Source organism: Rattus norvegicus, chromosome 2 (assembly GCF_021556685.1).
Source record: "Rattus norvegicus strain SHRSP/BbbUtx chromosome 2, alternate assembly SHRSP_T2T, whole genome shotgun sequence".
Lineage (NCBI taxonomy): Eukaryota > Metazoa > Chordata > Mammalia > Rodentia > Muridae > Rattus > Rattus norvegicus.
The window spans coordinates 92915937-92937359 of record NC_141535.1 but is presented as its reverse complement, the minus strand read 5'-3'; the positions used below and the strand labels follow the sequence as shown (position 1 = coordinate 92937359).

The 21423-nt window shown below is 42.5% G+C and overlaps 1 long non-coding RNA gene across 2 annotated transcripts in view; it reads left to right on the top strand.

The window, feature by feature from the left end:
- The window catches only part of LOC134485881 (uncharacterized), a 30936-nt gene that overhangs the window by 3093 nt on the left and 6420 nt on the right, over positions 1-21423 (top strand). Inside the window, exon 1 of one of the 2 annotated variants that reach the window (XR_015671291.1) lies at positions 18317-18504. The exons of the other annotated variant lie outside the window; for it this stretch is intronic. This is a non-coding gene — a long non-coding RNA (uncharacterized LOC134485881). Of the gene's footprint in view, positions 1-18316; positions 18505-21423 lie in introns of those variants that run through there. 2 annotated transcript variants of the gene reach the window in all.

The following is a 21423-nucleotide window of genomic DNA, read 5'->3' as shown; positions in this document are numbered from 1 at the left end:
TATAAAACACTTCATAGTGATTCTCTGGATTTTGTTGTTATTTGTTATAATGCTCTTCCTTTCTCCAAATTTCAATTTTGTTAATTTGTGGTTTGGGCTGGGAGGTGTTGGGAGAATCTCAACAATAGGATTATTCTTTATCTATATTCTCCAAATTCTCATGTAGATCTTTTTCCTTGTTTATATTTAATGTATTTTTTCTTATTAACTTTACATCCTGCTCACTGCTCCCCTCCCGGTCACCCCCTCCCACAGTCCTTCCCCCTTCCCCCCCATCCTCTTTTTCTCTGAGCAGTGGGCCTCCCTGAGTATCCCTGCATCCTGGCACTTCAAGTCTCTGTGAGGCTCAGTGCAACCTCTCCCACTGAGGCCAGGCCAGGTAGCCCAGCTAAAAGAACATGCCCCATGGACAGGCAACAGCTTTTGGGATAGCCTTTGCTCCAGTTGTTCAGGACCCACATGAAGACCAAGCTGCACATCTGCTACATATGTGCAGGGAGGCCTAGGTCCAGCCCCTGTATGTTCTTTGGTTGGTGGTTCAAAACTTAGAAAATTTCAGACATGTTTGTTTATTGTTTGAGACAGTCTTCCCACTAGCCATGCCCGTGGTTCAGATGCTTACGTCCTGAGAGAAGATTGGGAGCATCCAGACTCACACTGGCTTCGTCTCTGTGGTGTTCTTTATGGTGTACAATCCTCCTTTCTCTCCTTCTCAGTTTGGATACGAGTTTGTCAGTTTCGATTATCATTTAAAAGAATAGATTTCTTGCTTCATTGGTTCTGTAAGTGCTTTCAGTTTTCATTAATTTCCACTTTGGTCCTTATTATGTTTTCCTGAGTACTGATTTTATGATTGGCGGTTTTTCTTAGACCTTGAGGTACATCGTTAAATTGTTTATTTTAGTTCCCTCTCTCCCTCTCCTCTTCCCCCTCCCTCCGTCTCTGTCTCTCTCCTGGGGTTATTTTATTACTAGATGATGTTGATGTTAATGATGATAACAGTAGTATTCAGCCACTCTGGGTCCCTTGGCTATTTAGTCTCCGGTTGTTGGATCCCTAAGCAATGTATGGTATGGGTTATATCTAGTGAAGTAGGCCTTAGGTCAAATCAGATCTTGTTTGGTTACTCCCATAAGCTTTGTGCCATCATTGTCCTAGCGTGTCTCTCAAGCAAGACACCATTGAAGATCCAGTATTTTGTGGACAGTTTGGCTTTATGCTTCTCTTTTGGTAGCCTGCGGAGTACCTTTCTTCACCAAAGACCCTAGAACATGGGAGTGAAGGCTCCGTGTAGGCACCAACTCGACTTCTCCATGTTTATTATGTTTTAGGGGTGTTGTCTTCTGCAGTGGGGCTTGGCTGTCTGTTTGTGAAGAGCAACCTTTTAGTCTTTCCAACAGTCTGGGTTGTTTGGGGCTTTCCACTGGTCCCTTTGGCTGACAACTCAATTAGTTGTATCCAAGTTCCAGAATTAGAAGTGTTATTTGTTGATAAGAGATGCCCAGTTGGGGCCCCCTCCTCTCTCTCTCTCTCTCTCTCTCTATATATATATATATATATATATATATGTATATATATATATATATATATATATATATATATATGATGGTGATGCCTCTACTGTATTAGGTTTCTAGACTACTCCTCAAATGGTCCTTAATTTTAGCTGTCTCTTCCTATATTCCCTCTTTTGTCCTTTTCTTTCCCCCACTTTATTATCTTGTTCCAGCCACTCTCATCCATCCATAACTAAATATTCCATTTCCTTCCCAAGTGATATCTGTCACCCCTAGTCCTTTACTCTATGCCCACCCTCTGTGGTTCTATAGAGTACATCTTGGTTACTATTGACCTAACAGCTAATATGCACATGTAAGGACATATACATTGTTTGTCTTTCTGTATCGGAGATTACTCTCCCAGGATTCTTTTCCTAGTTACATCCATTTACCTCCAATTTTATGATTTCCTGTTTTAACATATGAATAATACTCCATTGTGTAAAAGTACCACATTTTTTTAACCACTTCATCTAGGTTGTTTCCAATTTCTGGCTATAATGAACAGAGCAGCAATGAACATGGTTGAGTAAGTGTCTTTGTGGATGGAACATCTGTTGGATGTATGCCCGAGGGTAGTATGACTCGATTGTGAGATAGACTATTTTCCATTTTCCAGAGGAACCACCACACTGATTCCTATAGTGGTTGTATAAGTTTGTACTCCCGCCAGCAATGGGGGAGTGCTCCCCTTACTCCAAATCTTCACCAGCAGGAGATGTCACTTGTGTTGTTGATCTTAACTATTCTGACAAGTGGAAGATGGAATCTCAAAGTAGATTTGATTATTTCCCTGATGGCTAAGGATGTTTCATTAAGTGTTTCTCAGCCATTTGAGATTCTTCTGTTGGGAATTCTGTTCAGATCTGTACCCCATTTTTAACTGGGTTGTTTTCATGATACCTAGCTTATATTATTATTAATTATTATTGTTATTATCATTATTAATAAGATATTTTTGATAGTAGTCCTTTATCAGATGTGTAGTTGCTAAAAATCTTTTGCAACTTTGTCCAAATGACAGTGTCCTTTGCCATTCAGAAGCTTTTCAGTTTCGTGAGGTTCCATTTCTTAGTTGTTGATCTTAGTGCCCATGCTATAGGCATTCTGTTTAGAAATTCATCTCCTGTGCCAATGTATTCTCAGGTTCAGTGGACCTGGTTTTCTGTTGAGGTTTTGTATCCACCTGGACTTGAGTTTTGTGTAGGGTAATAAATACGGATCATTTTATAGTCTTCTTCATACACACATCCAGTTTGACCAGCACCATTTGTTGAAGATGCTGTATTATTTCCCCATGTGTATTTCTAGCTTCTTTATAAAAATATCATTTGTCCACTTATAGATATGTGGACTTATACCTGGGTCTCTGATTCTATGACATTAATCAATGCATCCTTTTTAATGCCAATACCGTGCTGTTTTTATTATTGCCCTGTAGTACTACTTGAAACTGGGGATGATGACTCCTCCAGCATTCTTTTATTATCCCGGGTTTATTGTGTTTTGATACAAATTTGCCCTTTCAAGATCTGTGAAAATTTGTGGTAGAATTTTGATGGTGATTGCATTAAACCTGTAAATTGTTTTTGGTATGATGGCCATTTATATTATGTTTATCCTACTGATACATGAGCATGAGAGATCTTTCCATCTTCTGAAAACGTTTTCAGTTGCTTTCTTCAAAGTCTTAAAGTTTTTATCATATAATTTTTTCACTTGCTTGGTTAAGCTTACCTCCAAGATATTTTATATTATTTGAGGCTATTATGAAATGTATTGTTCCACTAATTTCCTTCTCGGTCCATTTCTTCTATTGTGTCTTTAATGCCTGAGATTCTTTTCTTCCATATCTTGGATTCTGGTGAGGTTTGCCTCTGAGGCGACTGTTCAATTTACTAAGGTTTGGATTTCCAGATTTTCTGTAAGGTACTTTTTGCTACCTTCCTTTCGGATCCATGGAAAACACACACACACACACACACACACACACACACACATTGCTCAATTTCAACCTGCTTTCTTGACTCAATTCTCAATTGCTGGACTCTACTAATCTCTAGTGGCTACTGTGCCCTTCTCAATAGCTCAACACCTCTCAGTCTGCCCTCAGCTTCAGTTGATCAGTTACCTTTAGTCCCAGCTTGACATCCTAACCTCCTGTCTGGAGAAGTGGCCTATATCCACTCTACCTGAAATCTCACATGGCTGGTCACCTTTTGACCCTCTGAAGACTGGCAAAAGATCCTTTCTTCCTCTGTGTCTCCTTGCCTCCCCTGTGGGGACCTGGAAGTCCCACCTGTTTACTTTCACCCAACAATTGAGTTTTTATGCTGGCATCTAAGTTTGAGATGTTGTAATCCTAGGTGCTGGTACCCGCTCTTGTCTTTGTTGGTTGGGTGTTTTGTTCCTTGGTTTCTCGTGCCCTCTCTGGTCTGTAGGAGCATGTGGTCTCTGTGTAGCCTGCTAGCAAATTCTTCTGAAATCCTGCCAGCTGTAGCTACTGCTTCCTGGCTGGAATGCTTTTTCATTTTTTAAGTGTAGTCACTCAGAGCTATAGACATCTGCCTTTGATTTGCTTTTCTATAAAGGTTAAGGAATTGTTAAATTTCCTGTCCGATTCTTTGTGGATCCCCTGATCACTCAAATGTTCATTGTTCACCTTTGTATCTTTAAATAGCTTTTTTTGTACTACTATTTTCTGCTTTCATTCTATTGTTGATATGATTTTTTGATACTTGATTAACGACCTAGGATGACCTAAAATGGTGATTTATTTTGGAGAAAGTTTCAACGGCTAACGAAAAGCATGTATATATTGATCATTGGATGGAATATTCTGTAGAAGTCTGTAAAGTCCATTTGATGTATTGTCCAAGTTACTACTTATTATGAAGATAATCTATTCCCTTTAATATGTAGTGGCCCCTCCTTTAGCTCTTCTGACTAATTTTGATTTAATCTCTGCTTGGTCAGGTAAATGCCTTTCACTTGCTAAGTACATCGTATTCCTTTCTTTTCATCTCTGCATGTCTTTGCTCATGAGGCGAGAATCTGCAAAGAACATGGAATTGTATCTTGTTTTTTAATCCAATCAGTTAGTCTGCATTTTTTATTGCTGAGCTAAGGCCATTTGTACTTAGGGTTGTAATGAATAGATATTTGTTGATTTCTGTAATGTCTTCTTTTGGCTACAATACTATTTCTTCTTTTCCCCTGTTCCCTATTCATTGTAAGGGGTTTGCTGGATTTACTGAGTCGGGTTTCCTGGAGCCTTCCCTGATTCTCATTGTTTGTTCTTCTCATGAAATTCATCCTGTCGTGAGCACTCATATTTGCAAAGTCTTTCTTCTTCTGTGTGTTGGATTTTTTTCTTTTACTGTTTAGAAAAAAATAATTTAATTTTTCTCTCTGGTCTTCCTGTCTGTCTGCCTGCCTGTTTCTCTCACATGTGGGGTGTGTGTGTGTGTGTGTGTGTGTGTGTGTGTGTGTGTGTGTGTGTGTAATCATGCATGTGTAAGTTCTCATGGATGTCTTTGGAGCTGGATTTACACGTTGTCAGTCAGCTGACTGGGTGCTAACAATCAAATTAGGGTCTTCTGCAAGAACAACAAGCTTGTTTTACTACAGAGTCAGTCCCATGTGTGCGGGACTTTTGAAGGTACCTTCATCAACCCTGGCTTACTAGTCGTGGATTGCTTTGGTTTGTGCTTACGTTAGAGCATCTTTATTTTTCCATTAGTTTAAAGAGACAACTTCCCTGGATTGTGTCCATCTGATCCATTGGATTGTTTATAATATTTCTATAAAAAGAAATCCACTTCAGTCTCTGTGATGAATTTATTGCCTATGCTGTTCACTTTCTTGTTGGGTTTTGAAGTCACCCGGTAAGTAGGAGAGCTAGGAGTTAGCCATCTCTGGCCATACCCTTTGGGTCTATCAGTGTCTTTAACAGATGGCATGGCCTGAGATCACTGTGTGATCAGTGCCTGAGCACTCCCTCTCCCCACTGCCTAACCTCAGCCTGTCCATGCCTAGCCTTCTCCCCTCCACAACTGCCTCTTACGGTAGTCTTTTACCTAGATGGAATGCCAGGGCGTTTCCAGACTCCCCATCTTATGACTAATCTTTGTCTCCTGATCCTTAGAGTAACTCAGTCTTAAACAATCAGCTCCCCCCCAAAACTCTGTCTGTCTGTCTCATTTGGAGATATGAGAAGCAACAAAATGAATTTATTCTCTAATGCTGGCCTGGTACACAGAAAGACTATTCCATCAAATCTCCTGAGTAGAGCTTTACTTACTTACTAGTTACTAGGATTGTCTCATTACTGGACTGTCAGTTCATTTCAAAGGATCATGTGTCTTTATTTCCCTCTCCCTCTTCAGGAGCGGGAAGGGGAGCTACTTGTCTCTGAATAAGTTTCCTGTTTCCCTACACTTTTAAGTTGTCATATCAGCTCTCTCTCTCTCTCTCTCTCTCTCTCTCTCTCTCTCTCTCTCTGCAATAAAGTCTTCATAACTTAGACTCTTCTCGTTCATACAGTCACATGGAAACAGCTTCTAAAACACCACTGTGATTTATTACCAGGGTGAGAGCCGCTGGGCATGCCTCTGAGAGATATTGTTGATCACGGTGACTTAAGTGAAGAGACCTAGCACTGTGGGTGGCAGCACTTCTCTCTGCTGGGATCTGGATTATATTTGGAGAAAGCCAGATGAGCAGAAGTATTCACTGGTCTCTGCCTCTTGAGTGTGAATGCAATGGAACTTGCTGCCTTGATTGTCTCACTGTGACAGGCTGCACCTCGAACTGTGAGCCAAAGTGAGACCCTTCTCCCTTAAGTTGCTTTTGTCACAGCAACAGGAAAAGAAACTAAGTCAATTAACTTACTACAGAATCTCTGATCTTTGAGAGATGCCTTTATGCCAAGAACAAATATATCTATAATCTGCATATCATATATGATTAGTCAGGTCTCCTTATTGTGTTACCATTCATCAATTAGCTCATGATTCCCTATGAGTCAGGCTTCAGTGTGACCATGTCTGAGATGGAAAAGATATATTCAATTTAGAAAATATGGGTGAGTAGGGTTTTTGTGTTCAGTCATGCACACAAAATTAAATAAGACAAAAGTCTTTATCTTTCTAGATCTTGGAGTACGGAGAAAGGGAAAAATTATTAACAGAACTAAAATTATAATCAGATCTGAGCTAAATCCTGTAAAGTAAGTAAAGAGAGTATTTGATCACTACTGAGAGGAGGGATCATGGAGATGGGCTTAGGAGAGTCTCTCAGGGAGATACTCGAGTTGAAATCTGAAGGGAGAAAATGGGTCAGCAGCAATATTCCAGCAGACATTTCCAGAGGCAGAGAGGACAAGGAGTGGGTCTCAGCAGAACCCTGGAGAGAAAAGGGCAGGAGGAGTGATGCTAGAGAGGACAGGCATTGCCTGGGGTCTGTGTCTTGAGCAAGAGTGGGAGCGAATGCAAGTCCATGGAGGAGTCCATGGAGGGTTCGATGCAAGGCTGAAATAAATAGAAGACAGGTGCACAAATGTTGTTCCCTCAGTCCACATATTTTAGAATTCAGAATTTGTTCTGCTTTAGAAAGTTAATGCAGGTTGACATTAACTGAGAAATCTGAATTGCAAAATGCTCCAGAATTGAAAATTTCTTGACGGTCACAAGGAAAGACTTTCGTACCTGCCATGGAAACAGAGGCATACTAAAAACGTTGTACGTCATTACCTCCATGCTGTATGCAGAAGAGGAGTAAAAACATCCAGAAAACTTCCTGTTTAGATTCCATTTCTACCGAAAGATATCTCATTATGTTTATGGGAAAAATTCCAAATCCTTCATTCCCCTAAGTTTGGAATTCTAGAACATTTGATTCCAAATATTTCAGATTAGGAATAACTAGCCTGTAACGATATGCCTATATCCATATATGGATATGTAACTTACATAACCTACCTACCTACGTGTGGGTACACGTGCCTGAAGTGCCTGAAATCAAGCATTCACATACCTACTGTGAAATATGTAAATGTCCACATCAGGTGTGATGAGGAAAAATGTTAACCTCTGTCCCTCCATTCACCTTCCGCTTTACGGCGTTCTCTATCAACTAAGGTATGGGGAAGGAGCCCCCCTTTTTTAGTTTTCAGGATTTTGGCCACATATGTAGGCTTTAATTATCTTCCCCTTTCCCAGTTGCTGTTTTATTTGTTCATTTTGCACTGCTGTGACAGAAAGCCTGGCTCAAACAACCTAGACAAGGAGATCTTTGCTTACACCACAGTTTCAGATGTTTCAATCCCTTGGGCTTCCAACATCCACAGATTCTAGGGCTATGTGGCGCTGCCGATCAAGGTGATGGGGCGTGTGGGAAAAGCTCCTTTAAGAGAGGGGCTTACAAGAAAGTGTGCAGGCAATATGTAAGCCCCAGGGGCGTGCCCCACAGAGCCACTTCCTTTAACTGGACTCTGCTCCTCCATTACCCTCACTGCCCAATAATGCTACCCTATTAGTACTCCATCAAGGAAATGGATTAGTTGATTCAGTAAGAGGCCACAGAAGAAGTGGACCTCAGAGCTGGAAACCAAGCTCACCAATCCATGAGCTCGTAGCAGACGTTTCACACTCAAACCAAGGCACATAAGAATAACATTAATTCATTGATTTATTAATTCATTGATTTAATAAATAAATTTAAAATTCACCTGTGCTCCAGGTAGTGTTCTGAAGTTTAGAAATAGATTAGACATGAATATAGCTGACACTTCTATTTTAAGTCTTTCTTTTTTCCTCTTCGTCCCCGCCCACACTCCTCACTTTTTGTTTGTTTTGTTTGTTTGTTTGTTTGTCTGTTTGTTTGTTTTTGTTCTGTGCTGCTGGGGAAAGAGCTCAGGCCTTACACCAGGGCAGTACTCAGTCACTTAGCTGTGTTCCAAGCATCTTTCATATTTTATTTACATTAATAAAAGTTGTACATTTTTATGATGTGCAGCATGAAGTGTTGATATTTTTAGTCATGATGGCTAAATCAAATTAACTTTTGCGCTATAGCAGATACGTATTTAAGGAGATGGTATGAGAATATATATTTATGTCAGCTTGTTTGCGTTGTGTGATTACTACCATGATAATAAAACAAATAAAAAGATAGCATTAGAAACAACAAACAGAGGAAAAAAGAATCAATCCTAATGGGCTATCACAAAGCATTCTGATACATGGGCTGACTTAGAAGTTTGCACCGTTCAGTTTTTAGTAAGATGCCAGGGAGGTGCTGGCTCCTACCACAGGCTTCCCCCAAACTCTTTAAGTGTATTGATATTGACCAAGCCCTCTCAGGAGTTTCCAAAACTCGCATTTGCTCTTGATTACAAAGGGGGCTTTATCACTCATTTGATCTATTTGAAGGATAAGACTTAGAAGACATAAAAATAGCAGCATATTTTGGATACTTTCTGCTGCAAAGAATGGTTACAATGCTGTTCATCCCAAGTACTAGGGCAAAGTCTTTCTATGCATAATTTTACTAAACCCTCAAAAGCAAGGCATATACAAATGTGGTTTCCCTTTTGCAAACCAAGAAGCGTGCCTGAAGGATACCATAGTCTGTGGAGCTGTGCAGAGTTAGGCCTGCTGGGATTCCCCAGGCTGTAGTACTCCCATGTGTCTGCTGGCAAAGAAGCAGACCAAGTGGACAAGTGCAAATGCTCCGGTTCCTCCTTTCCAGCTAGGAGAGCTGGCACAAAGTCGGCCATCTGAGCTGCCCGAGGTCCTGCAGAACTCTTGCTTTATTTCTTCTTTTGCCCTTGCCTGTTTCCCTATCTCCCGGAGCACTCACTCCCTACAGCAAATCACTTGCACAAAAAATTCTTGCGTCAGAGTTTGCTCCTGTACACTTGGAAACTCCTGACCCACAGAAACCTTTAGGGAGATAAGGACGTGATTGCTGTTTACCCACAGCATGGGGTGACTGTGGTGCAGAAGTAGGTAGGCAGAAGTCCCAGAAGACAGTGTGGGTGTATACAGCAGGATTCTCTCCAGTTTGTTGTGTATCTTAGAGTGATCCATGTCTCAATGTAACCTGGCCGTGCCGATGCACTCCAAATAGGAACTTCTCTTGCTGCACTTCCACAGACAACGGCCTGGTCAGAGTCCCCTGCCAGAGAGGTGTCTGGTCCTACTGCAGACCATATAACTCCAAGTGTTTGGCTGATAGGCCTTGGGAACATGGTTTGTAGGTAAAGCTGGGCCAGGGGTGCAGTCTTTTGGGACAGGGCAAGTACCACAGAGTGGTTGGACAGCTACATAAAAATTTTACATAGGCTCGAGAACCAGAGGCGAGGCCTAAAAAATGGCCTCCTCAGTTCTCCAGGGGCCCCCTTGTTCCTTAGAATAGGAAATACCCTTTCGGTCCTTGGCCCCTCTGCTTTGTCGTGGAGCATCTTAGGAAGGTCGTCCTGACACTACTAGAGGACTGACTCTGAGATGCCATGTTCTCATTCTCACCTCTCCAGGGCTGCCTGGTGCCACCTGTCAGTAAAAACAGCCCCCTGCCTGCAGACAGACCGAGTTTACACTTCAGGTGCTCCTGAGGGACCTAGCCAGGCCCCAGCTCTCCTCAATCCCTGGCTTCTCTCCTTTCTACCTCAGAATCTGACTTTTTCTCACCCTCCCAGGGCCACAAACAGATGAAACAGAGAGAACAACAGAGAGCTTTGTTATTTGGACCAAAGAAAAGTCTCCCGTTAAACACAGATTTCAAAGAAACCAAAGTTTTTTAGCGTAACTCCGTTAAAGCCAATTCTTGAGACACATTTCCGTTTGACCTTATTCGTTGATGAGCTGAGTTCCCATGCCCTGTCTTGTTGCTGATAGGTTCGGGACACTGATTCAAGGGTATCTAATCTTGCTGTCAATACTAAAGTTAACAAACCAGTTTGAACCTGTAACTTCAATGCAAATACAGAAGCTTACTTGGTAAAGGGCAAGTCTCTGGACCACGCCTGCACTTGGTCGCTCAAGGTACCGTTTCAGAGGTAACCACCACAGGTTTTCTTAGTCGTTCTCTAGTGTTGGTTGCACACACACAGGTGTGCTAGCATGCTGTCCCTTTAATGCCACCCTAGGACATGGTGTTGCTTCGTGGTTTTTGTCTGTTTGTTTTTTGATGATTGCACATTCCCTGAAAATGGGCTCAGTCAGTCATCAATCATTTCCTTTTGATAACCAAACTCCAGGCCGTGCCACTTGAGTTTATAGAGATTCTGGAGTGCTGCAGACTTCCCAGGATGGACGTGCTAGACGCTGCTGATGTCAAGGAGAGAAGATGGGGCAGAAGGCAGTGCAAGGCCTTAGTTGATGCCATCTGTTGAGAGCAATTTCCTCCAGGTCTGACGTGACCATGGGCCATCATGGATCAGAGACGGCTATGGTGACTGCACAGTCCTGGGCCTCACCGTCATGACAGTGAGATGGGCAAAGAGTTTAATAGTGGCCTAATCACTGCAGTGAGACTGTTAATACTCTGGAGCAAAAGGAGAGTAAAATCATTATGGAATTCCACTATCGACTGCCTCGTGGCTCCAGCTGCATAGTTGTCTTAGCAACAGTTAGTGTTTAGAGGACATGGAAGGTTAATGATGGAGGGGCTCTACACATGTGGCTTCTGTGAGTCACTGGGGTTGGGACTTTTCAGTGATACACTTTTTTTTTTTTTTTGGTTCTTTTTTTTCGGAGCTGGGGACCGAACCCAGGGCCTTGCGCTTCCTAGGTAAGCGCTCTACCACTGAGCTAAATCCCCAGCCCCGATACACTTGTTTTTAAGTTACCTATGTTCCTGTAACAACCCATCATGTGCCTTTAAGGAAGCCCCCAAACTCACTGGCTCACTAAACTGGATTATAATGGAATTAGTTCTTTTTCTGTCATCAGTTCCCTATCTGAGGTGAATAGGTATTTGTTTACATCTCCACAGGAAAATCCACACAATAGTATCTGACATTTAAAATGGTTGTATCCCCCAGACAAGTATATGGGAAGTCCCTGAGGGGATATGAACAGTTTGAACCTCATTCTTTACACGAGGACTCCTCCCTCCCAGGAAACTAATGACATTTTAATAACCAAGAAACTAATAACATTTTACTAAGAAAAACATTAGCATGGGGACTGAGGAAGTGCTAGCTAATGTTCGGCATTGGTGTACTTTCTATAAGTAAGCTTGATGCTTAAATTCACAAAGAAAAGTGTGTTCTGAAAGGGCTGGCACTCAGATCAGCGGAAAGGTCATAATAAATCAACACCACTTCCTGTTGTGGAGGAAGTAGGATGGCAGGGTGAGTTCCTGAAAGTTTGCGTGGCCAGTTTGTAGCCATAGGGGAGATTTGATACACAAAGGACGCACCCTGCTCCGGGTGGTGATGTGGGATTTTTGTGGAATGGGTGTGGAAGGTTGGCGACGAAGGAGATAAAATGAATCGACCAACGGCATAAACCAACAAAGAAGAGTTTCACAAAACACATTGCCGGAAAGAAAGCAGTATGAAGATTTTAAGAGAGTGGTCTGTGCATCAGAGAAAGGCAGACACACCATTTTACAGCAGCCGAGGAAGCTTGTTTGGTCTTGTCATTACGTGCATCCTATGTGGACCTTTACTTCGGTGGACAGTCAGACATTTTGGTATTTTGCTGAGTAGTAAATTTGCAGGGTAGTTGTTTTTATGAAACCTGGCCATTGTCTGAAGCACAGTGGGCTGTTGGGTGTGGCTATAGATGACCAAGTAAGACATTCTGAGCTAGGCTTCACATGACTGGGGCCTGATGATTAAAGAATAGACATTTTTGTTTTTACTTTGGCTCTTTTGGTGTTATATTTCCCCATGACAGACTGCAAGGTAAAGTATTGGCAAAGATGAGAATTTTTTTTCCCTTCCGGAGCTGCTTCAGAGTTTGGTAGGCACCTGGGGAGAGTAGTTGACATTGGTCATCTGACAAGGGCTATAGGACTTTAAGGTATAGAAGGCTTGAGGGACATGTTAGAGGGGGAGGTAGTGGCTGTTGCAAGAGGTTGAAGCTCAGATGTGACGTTGTTTAAAAGGTCTTGGGTGATGGCAGAAAGGTGTTGGTTGTGATGGTAATGGCTGCCATCCTACAGACGATACCACCTTGAGTGCAATGGCCTATAGTGGCCTGCCCACTGTACCAGAAGGTTGAGAAAACAAGAGCCAAAAACACAAAGCAGCATAAAAACAAATCAAGCAAGGGACTATGAAAGTCAGGAGGGAAGCTCATCCGGAGAAGTTATTTAAGAGTCAGCTCAGACAAAAGTCTGTTTAATTACACACACACACACACACACACACACACACACACACACACACACACACACATATTGATTAGCCATTGAAGAGGCAGAGTTGGAAAACAGAGCATAATAAATTCTACTTGAGAGATAAGAGTGGCCCTCGCTTCTATTCAAACAATAACTAGAAATACTGGCAAGGAACAGCAAACCTGGCGTGAAGGGGAAGGGGAAGTTCTAACCAACAAGGAAGACAGCAGGAAGCCAAGAACCTGTTGTGCCTTAAGACTTTCCCTGGACTGATCAGGTGGCAGGGGTGGGGGGTGGCGAGCAGCATTTCCCACTTAATGTCTTGCCCCTTTGCAGGAAGTTCACCATTACGAATCTAACCAACAGGGTCTCTGTGGCCTCTTTGATCCACAGAGTAAGTGACCTAATGATGGAGTATAAGGCTCTTTTAGGGGAGTCTTGTCACCCTCAGGGTTCTGGCCAGTCATGAAGGGCAATGGCTGCAGCAATGCCTTTTTTGTTTTATTTTTTTCTCTTTTTACCCTTTAGGCCCTCAAATTTTGATGGTGACTAGCCAAAAAAGTAGTGTCCTCAGTCTTGAAGAGGAAGTAACAGAGTTTAGTTTTAACTTCTCTGTAACCTTTGGACAGAGCTTAGAAAAAGAAAGGGCAGATTCTTGAATAAAACTCAGTTATTTAAATAAGAAAAAAAATCCAAAAATGTATCTTAAATATAACTACTTTTGCTAAACAGAAAATTGTGTTTCATATGTATACATGTGCATATGTGCATGCATGTGTAATAAGTGTCTGTGTATGTGTATGTACATTTGTGTGTATGTGCATTCGTGTATCACATGTATATATGTCAGTGTTTGTGTGAGTTTATATGTACATGTGTATGTGCGAGAGTGCATTGTATGTATATGTGTGTGTGAGTGCATATGTGTGTGTAGTGTATGCATGTGTGTATAGCTACATATGTGGAGGCCAGTGGATGTTAGATGCCCTTCACAATTACTCTCTGCCTCGTTCTGCTGCGACAGGCTCTACCAGCTAATCTGAAGTTCAGTGTTTCAGCCATTCAGTATTCACAGGATAGCCAGTGAACTCCCAGGACTCTCCTGCCTCCACCCTCCAAAGGTGGAGTTATAAACACACAAGGCCATGGCTGACCTTTAAATCAGAGGTGGGGATTTGAAGTTGGGTCCTGGTCCTTGCACAGCAAGTCGAGTCGTCCCCCTCACTCCACACGTCTTGTTTCGAAAGACAGGTCTTTTGTGAGTGATCCAAGAACAGTTTACTAGCCGAAGGGAATTTTATTGTCTTAAACACAGGACCAGGTTTGACTTCACATCAGTGTTTTGAACTTTTACCTTAGGGGTTTCAATAACATTTGGTTATCATAAATGTGTTATCTTTAAGGTTCATCTTCTGTAAGTCTTTTATCTTACTTGGATCTTTTATGATTGCTTAAGCTTTCTACTTTTGGTTTTATCCTAATTTTTCTTCTTCCTCTCTCTCTCTCTCTCTCTCTCTCTCTCTCTCTCTCTCTCTCTCTCTCTCTCTGTCTTTCTCTCTCTCTCTCCCTCTCTCTCTGAGACAGGGTCTCACTATGTAGCTTTGGCTGGCCTAGGACTCATAGAGATCCACATGCCTCTGTCTCCTGTGTGCTGCCATTAAAGGTGTGCATTAATTTCTCCTTTTTATTTTGGAAATATCTAGTCATTTTATCTTAGCATAAAGTCTTATTTAACTATGTAAAGTCCCTTTGTATCTAAAAGATTGTACTTTCACTGTTTGTCATTTCCTTTCCTACTTTGTTTTTCCTAACATAGCATAGCAATATAACAAATTTGTCATTTTAATAAAGTGCAATCTAGAGTTCAGTGTGATCTCAGGACGAATGCCGCAGAGGAAGATGGCCCACGTGTACCTTGCTAAACTGTGGAGTTTAGTCTGATGTGGACATTACACAGACCTGTCAGAAGACTTCAAAAGCTCTTTTTTTCTGTATTTGCCCCTTGGTCTCAAATGAGCATGAGAGTTACAGAACATTATATTTTAGCAAGAGCTGATTAAGGTAACAAAACCTCTAAGCAAACAACATTGAACTTGTTGAAATTATCTTTGCAAGAAAAGTTAGGAGGGAAAGATAACACAGAGACACAAAAATCTTCACGTTGACCTTGTAACTATAGTTTTGGATAAAAAGACATCTATTTCCTGGAATAATTGTGGAGATAGTGAATTACTTTTCCTGGAGGAGACTGGGGACTTGCTGGCAAATTCAGCAATGGCAGGCCAGACCCAGAGAGAACTTCATATTTTCTTTTAATCAGACAGAGTTCTAGCCAAAAGTAACCCATGGCCTATGAGCCTGTGGATCTCAACACTTTCAGATTGTTGGTCCCATTGTCCTCGGTCCTGGGAACCAGGGCTATCACAAAATGTGAAGGTCCTCTAACATTACCCCTAGACTTAGCATCTGCTTGACAGCCTGCTCTCTCCTTTGGGGAATCTCTAGTGAGAAGGAAGGAACAGCTGCCGGGGGGAAGGCTGGGTTTTGAAAGGGCTCGAAGTTCCCACAGGGAACACAGAGAGTACGATCTTAGTTTCCCAAGGAGCTAGGGGTTGCCCCTCTTTTAAAAGTATTTATTTATCTATATATGTCTCTCTCTCTCCGTGTGTGTGTGTGTGTGTGTGTGTGTGTGTGTGTGTGTGTGTGTGTGTGTGTGTGTACTGAAAGCGAGTCCTGTTTTCATTCTGAAACTATAGTACTAAGTCCAGAATGATCCACTGCTTAGGCAGGACAGAACTCTCGGGCAGGTTCACAATCTAAAACTTGGTCGTGGATTGATTTTGAGGGGAACAGGGACCCACTTTCTTAGAGAAGGGAAAATCTAGCCCCCTATAAGTCTCTGAGATTGAACAGTCTGGCCAGGAGGGGTGCATGGAGGTTGGGAACCAGGAATGCGAATGCTTGCCCCATGAGCTTTGCCCCCTCTTGCTCCAAGGAGAGCAAATTCTAGAGAGACAAAAGAGTGAGGGGCAAGAAACGTGAGGGTGTTCATAGTATGCATAGATCCAGCCCAGAGAAGCTGTTGCAGTGCATGAAGGAATTTGCTTCAGAAAGAACAAACTAGCCCCTTATTCCCATCGAAGATAAGAGGCTATTCTTTATCCATTGCCCCCAGCTACCATCAGAGAGTTGCCTTGGGCAACTCACAGTTGCAAACAGTACACTTTCCCAGGGCCAAAAGAACTTGGCTTGTATCCAGATAGGCACCAGAAAACAGGAGTCACAGTTCAGTAGCCTTCAGGCCATGGCACGGTATTGTCTGAGGCAGAGACCCTCAGAGGTCTCTGAATATCTCAGCTAAACCACCACAAGCATCAGAATAAATAGTCAGGAGGAACGAGGTAAACATGTTTCCTTGTATGGGCCATTAAAATGCCATGTAAAATGGCTTATGGAAAAGACCAGTGACACTGTTGTTGAGTTTAAGGTTCATAGCCTGTGCCTCAACTCAGGTCCAGCCATTCACCCTCTATAGGCTAATAATGAGAAACAAACCAATAGCAGAAATCAGAAAAGGTGGATTTATTCAGTGTGGCCACAGTGGAAGGGGTACTAAAGAGATCCAGCAAAGTCTTCAAGTGTAGTCTTCAGGGTCCTAGGGGAGATTAAAGTTTTAATAGAGGGCCAAGGATGTGTGCATCTTAGTAGTCCTGGCCAACGCGAGGTCCTGTCCTTGCCGAGCTGTCACTTTCAGGGTTTCAGCCTCATCATGGATCTCTGTGAAATATCTTTCCTGGAGACAAATCCCCCTCTGGCTGGCACTCCTGCCTTCTCTCAGCAGGAAAAGCCCTGGGAAATTCCTATTTCTTTGGGGTTCATTGATTCAATAACACGACAGTCAGGTTCAGAGACACAGAGCCTCTTTAGAATATCTTCATTTCTGTCAGACCACTTGCAACAAATACTCTAAAAAGAATTTACTAAAAGCTCACAAAGAGCAAGCGAGTTTAGCAAAGTGTGCTTTCGGAAAGTGGTGAGCAAATTCCTGAGCAGAGACTTCCTGTGTCCAGAGAGGTGAGTGCGTCCCTGGGTCGTGTCTCTCTGTCCATGGCCAGGGAGGTGGGAGAGCTTCTGCAGCCATTGTTGGGGAATGTGGAACTCCTGTGGGGACCTGTATCTGGGTAGCAGGCTGATGTCTGGTTATCTTGCTGATAATAAAGTTTACAGTGTCTGTGATTTTCTTGAGACCTGTCATTTATTTAAGGCACAAGGATCATTAAGAGTTAGGTTCCAGATCGCAGTGAGCCAAGCTCCAAACGATCATGGCCTGAAAGTTAAGGTACATTCACTTGCTTTTATTTTAAAGAATTACTTAGTGTGTGTGACGTGTACCATGCGTAGTACAGGGTTAGAGGTCCGAGGGCATCTTTGTGTGAGGAGGATAGGTTTGTGGAGTTGGTTTCTCCTTCTACCTCTATGTGGTTCCAGGGACGGAGCACAGGTCATCAGGCACATAGACTATATTCTACATGATAGACTAGTATAACATATTCTAGTCCCCACTGCATTCTTTCTATTCTATTCCATTCTAATTATAGAACATCTACCTTTGCCCACCGACAGAGACACATTAAGGGTCCCATTTTTTAGCCTTTCTCTCTACAGACACGTTTGTCGGTTATGGAAGATGGACACACGCATCTAGCCTATCATGGGGTGAGGCAGAAGGCTGTTCTTGCTGCCTGAGAAGGTGGGAAGAACCACGGGCAGGTGGGCGCGTTCTCCACGAAAATATCGTTCTAGATGTTTATTTAAGGTGATGTTTACTAGATTACACGGTTCCCTTCCCAAACTTTAAAATACAAAAGAGTGGCATGGAGGCATTATCTGAACCAACAGGAAGATTTATGACTATAACGCATGTTACCATCTGTATTACCTATCTACTATGCATCACTTAGATCTTTAAAATGCCTGTAATTCTCTGCTAGTCACGTGTCTGAATTAGTCCCTCAAATAATCCTCAGTGAAGGCAGGCTGAGGTAACAAACTGAGATAGCGAGGATGGCCACAGACCTTTAATCAAAGTACATTCTGCAGTCCTCACTTCCCACGGTCTTTCCACTGCCCTTAAAGCACCTTTAAGACTCAAGGGAGAAGAGCATTGAAGCATTAGATGAACGTGCAGCCACTTAAATCGAGTTTCCTGGTACTCGGGCAGTGGAGGCGCCTGCGTTCTGCCTGTGTGCATGGCGTGCATGCCCTCACTGTCAGCACATAAGCTAAATAAACAGCAGAAACCAACCTCGGTCCCCCAAGTGCGTGAAGTGTCTCTCAGCAGCATTTACTTTAGCACGTCCTTGAGAAGTGCACTGTAAACACAGGGCTTGCTCATCCACCACAGAGCTTGCAGTCCAGCAGGGGGGTCTCCTGAGTGGAGGGAGGGCAGGATATGAAGAGGGCATTGCTTCTAGAAACCGGTAGCAGAGACAGACACATTCGCCAGCCCCTGGTAACCAGAGCCCACAGCTCCTGTCTCCTGGCTGCTGGCTGTTTCCAGGCTTCCTGCTCTTTAGCATTTCCTCATCAGGTAAATTTTAGAAATTTAAAAGGGTAAAAATAATGAGCATTTTCTTTGTTCTTAGAGTCCATTGCTTCCTCATCTTCGTTACTCCACTAGTGTTATTCGTGTCTCGTGGGGCATGGAATCAAGTAAACCAAGCCCAGAGTGGAGGGACTTGGAAAGATTATTTAGTAAAAATAAGTATGTCTCAAACTCAGGACAAATGGTTGACTCAGGGGCCTATTGAACACATCACAGTGACTCTGGCTGTGAATTGTCCCTCCTCAGTGGTACCTATTAGGAGTCATCCGGGCTGACATGCCCTACCCACTGCCCCTAAACCCTCCAGCCCAGGGACTAGCTTGGGCTTCCTTCCCCACAGTCTTGGATCCCTATAAAACCTTACCAGCGATCCTCAACCTTCCTAACACTGTGGCCCTTTAATATAGCTCCTCAAGTTGTAGTGACCCCAACCATAAAATTATTTTTTTTGCTACATCATAACTGTAATTTTCCTACTGTTATGAATTGTACTGTAAATATCTGGTGTTTGAATTACTGATATGTGGCCTCTGGTAAAGGGTGTTTCAAACCCCAAGTGGGTTGGAACCCACAGGCTGAGAACCACTGCTAGACGTTTAGTCTATCTCTTGGTTCATTAGGTCTCTGGGTTTCCAGTTACTCTCTTTGGTCCTTCTCTCTTCTCTTCCTCTCTTGCTACAATCCCTCCCCTTTATGATGTGGTTCAGTCTGGATCCTTCCACATACCTCTCTCGCTGCATTATGCCTTTATCACAATAAACTTCTCCTCCACCGTAACTAGGAGTTGTCAGATCCGCATGTTTTTTTATCGTCTGGTGAGATAAGTACAACATCTTGGGTTTTGAGGGCTGGAAAGAACCTTTAAAAAGGGTGTATCAAATAACATATTTGAATTATTCTTGAAATATGTAGGGCTATTAAAAAATAATTTTTTTGCACCAGATGGTGATGGTGCACCCCTTTAATCCCAGTGCTCTGAGACAGAGGCAGGTGGCTTAGTGAGTCTGAGACCAGCCTGGAGTACAGAAAGAGAGTTGCAGGACAGTCAGGGTTACACAGAAAAACCCTGCCTCGAGAAAATCAATCAATCAATAAAGAAATTTAATAATGATATCAATTATATTTTAAGTTTTTATAAATATTAATATATTTATATTATAAATAGAAATGTGCTTATAAATATATTGGCAATATATTTATAAATAATAAAATATAAAGAAGAATAATAATAATTATAATGTTTTGTGAATCCTTACATCTGTAAGCCTGCCTTTGGTTACTAACTTTCAAGCCAATAATGATTAAAATGTGATAAAATAGTGAACAAAGCTCCATATGATGCTAACCATGGTTTTTTAAATTGAAATAGTAAGTTTGTTTGTTTGTTTATTTAATAACTCACAGCTGTGTCTTTCTGTTTGCTGGGCTCACATACCTGAAGGCAAACAACTGTCATCTCTGGGTTCTGTTGTCTTCTTGTGGCCTTGGAAACAATCTTAGTAGAAACAATCAAACAAGAAAAAGTAGATGTAAGAAGCCACTTTAAAAACGAGGGATTCGGGCTGGAGAGATGGCTCAGTGGTTAAGAGCACCCGACTGCTCTTCCAGAGGTCATGAGTTCAATTCCCAGCAACCACATGGTGGCTCACAACCATCTGTAAGGAGATCCGATGCCCTCTTCTGGTGTGTCTGAAGACAGCTACAGTGTACTTATATATAATAAATGAATAAATAAATCTTAAAAAAAAAACAAAAAAAAACGAGGGATTCCAGGTCTGGCCAGGTGACTCAGAAGGTAAAGAGCTAAGCCTGATTGCTGGGACTCCTGGGGAAGGAGAGGATGAGCTCCCGTGGCTGTCCTCTGACCCCCACACACAAGTGATGGTGGAGTGCCGATGTACCTTATGTAAACTATATAAAGGAAAAAAAATAAAACCTCAGACTCTTAAGAGCAGAATACCTTCATCTTAGAAGAGGAAGATTGGAAGACATAAGAAGCCATGTGGCTTGCCCGATGGCACACGGAGGGCCGATGGTGGAATCTGATGGTGGAGTCAGCACAGATTTCAAGAAAAACCTGATGTAAGAAGGTATTTTCTGGGTTGGGGATTTAGCTCAGTGGTAGAGCGCTCGCCTAGCAAGCGCAAGACCCTGGGTTCGGTCCTCAGCTCTGAAAAAACAAAACAACAACAACAACAACAAAAAACCCAAACAAACAAAAAAAAAAGAAGTTATTTTCTGCCTGGTTATGGAAGCCTGCTTACCAGGCATTTGGGGTCTGAGAACTTGATTTCAGTTTGTTTGTTTGTTTGTTTGTTTGTTTGTTTGTTGATGGAGTAGCTCCAGAGTTCTGAGAGAGGTATGTGTATCCACTGAGCCTGTTCAATTCTCTGACAGCCCTCAATGTCTGAAGTGGATCCCCAAGTCTCCCACATCAGACCAGGTCCACATGGATGAAGGAGGGCAACAGCATGAGTAATCTGAGCTAGACAGCAAATAGTTCCGGAGAGCTTCTAAACTGGTTCAACTACGGAACAAGACCACTTTGGGTAGACACGCTTGCAACAATGTATCCGTGTATTTACAAACAGTGACTCACCTAACCCCCCCATCACTATTCCTGTAGATTGTAAGAGACATGTCGATGACAGTCCTGTGTGCTCTGTAACAGTCATCAGGTAGAAAGTCTAATCGTAGATCATGGTGTTTCAAAGGATGGAATACCCAATACTCGCAGGGAAGCAGACAACAGAGTTAGTAGGTCTGTGGTTTAAAGTTTTATCTACAATGATCTACGGAATGCAAAGAAGTTGAGGCATGACCCAAAGGATCCTCTCAGGGATCCTCTGGGAACACTGTTAAAGCTCCTTCTCTGGTTCGCAGGCCTGACCCTTCTCGCTCACC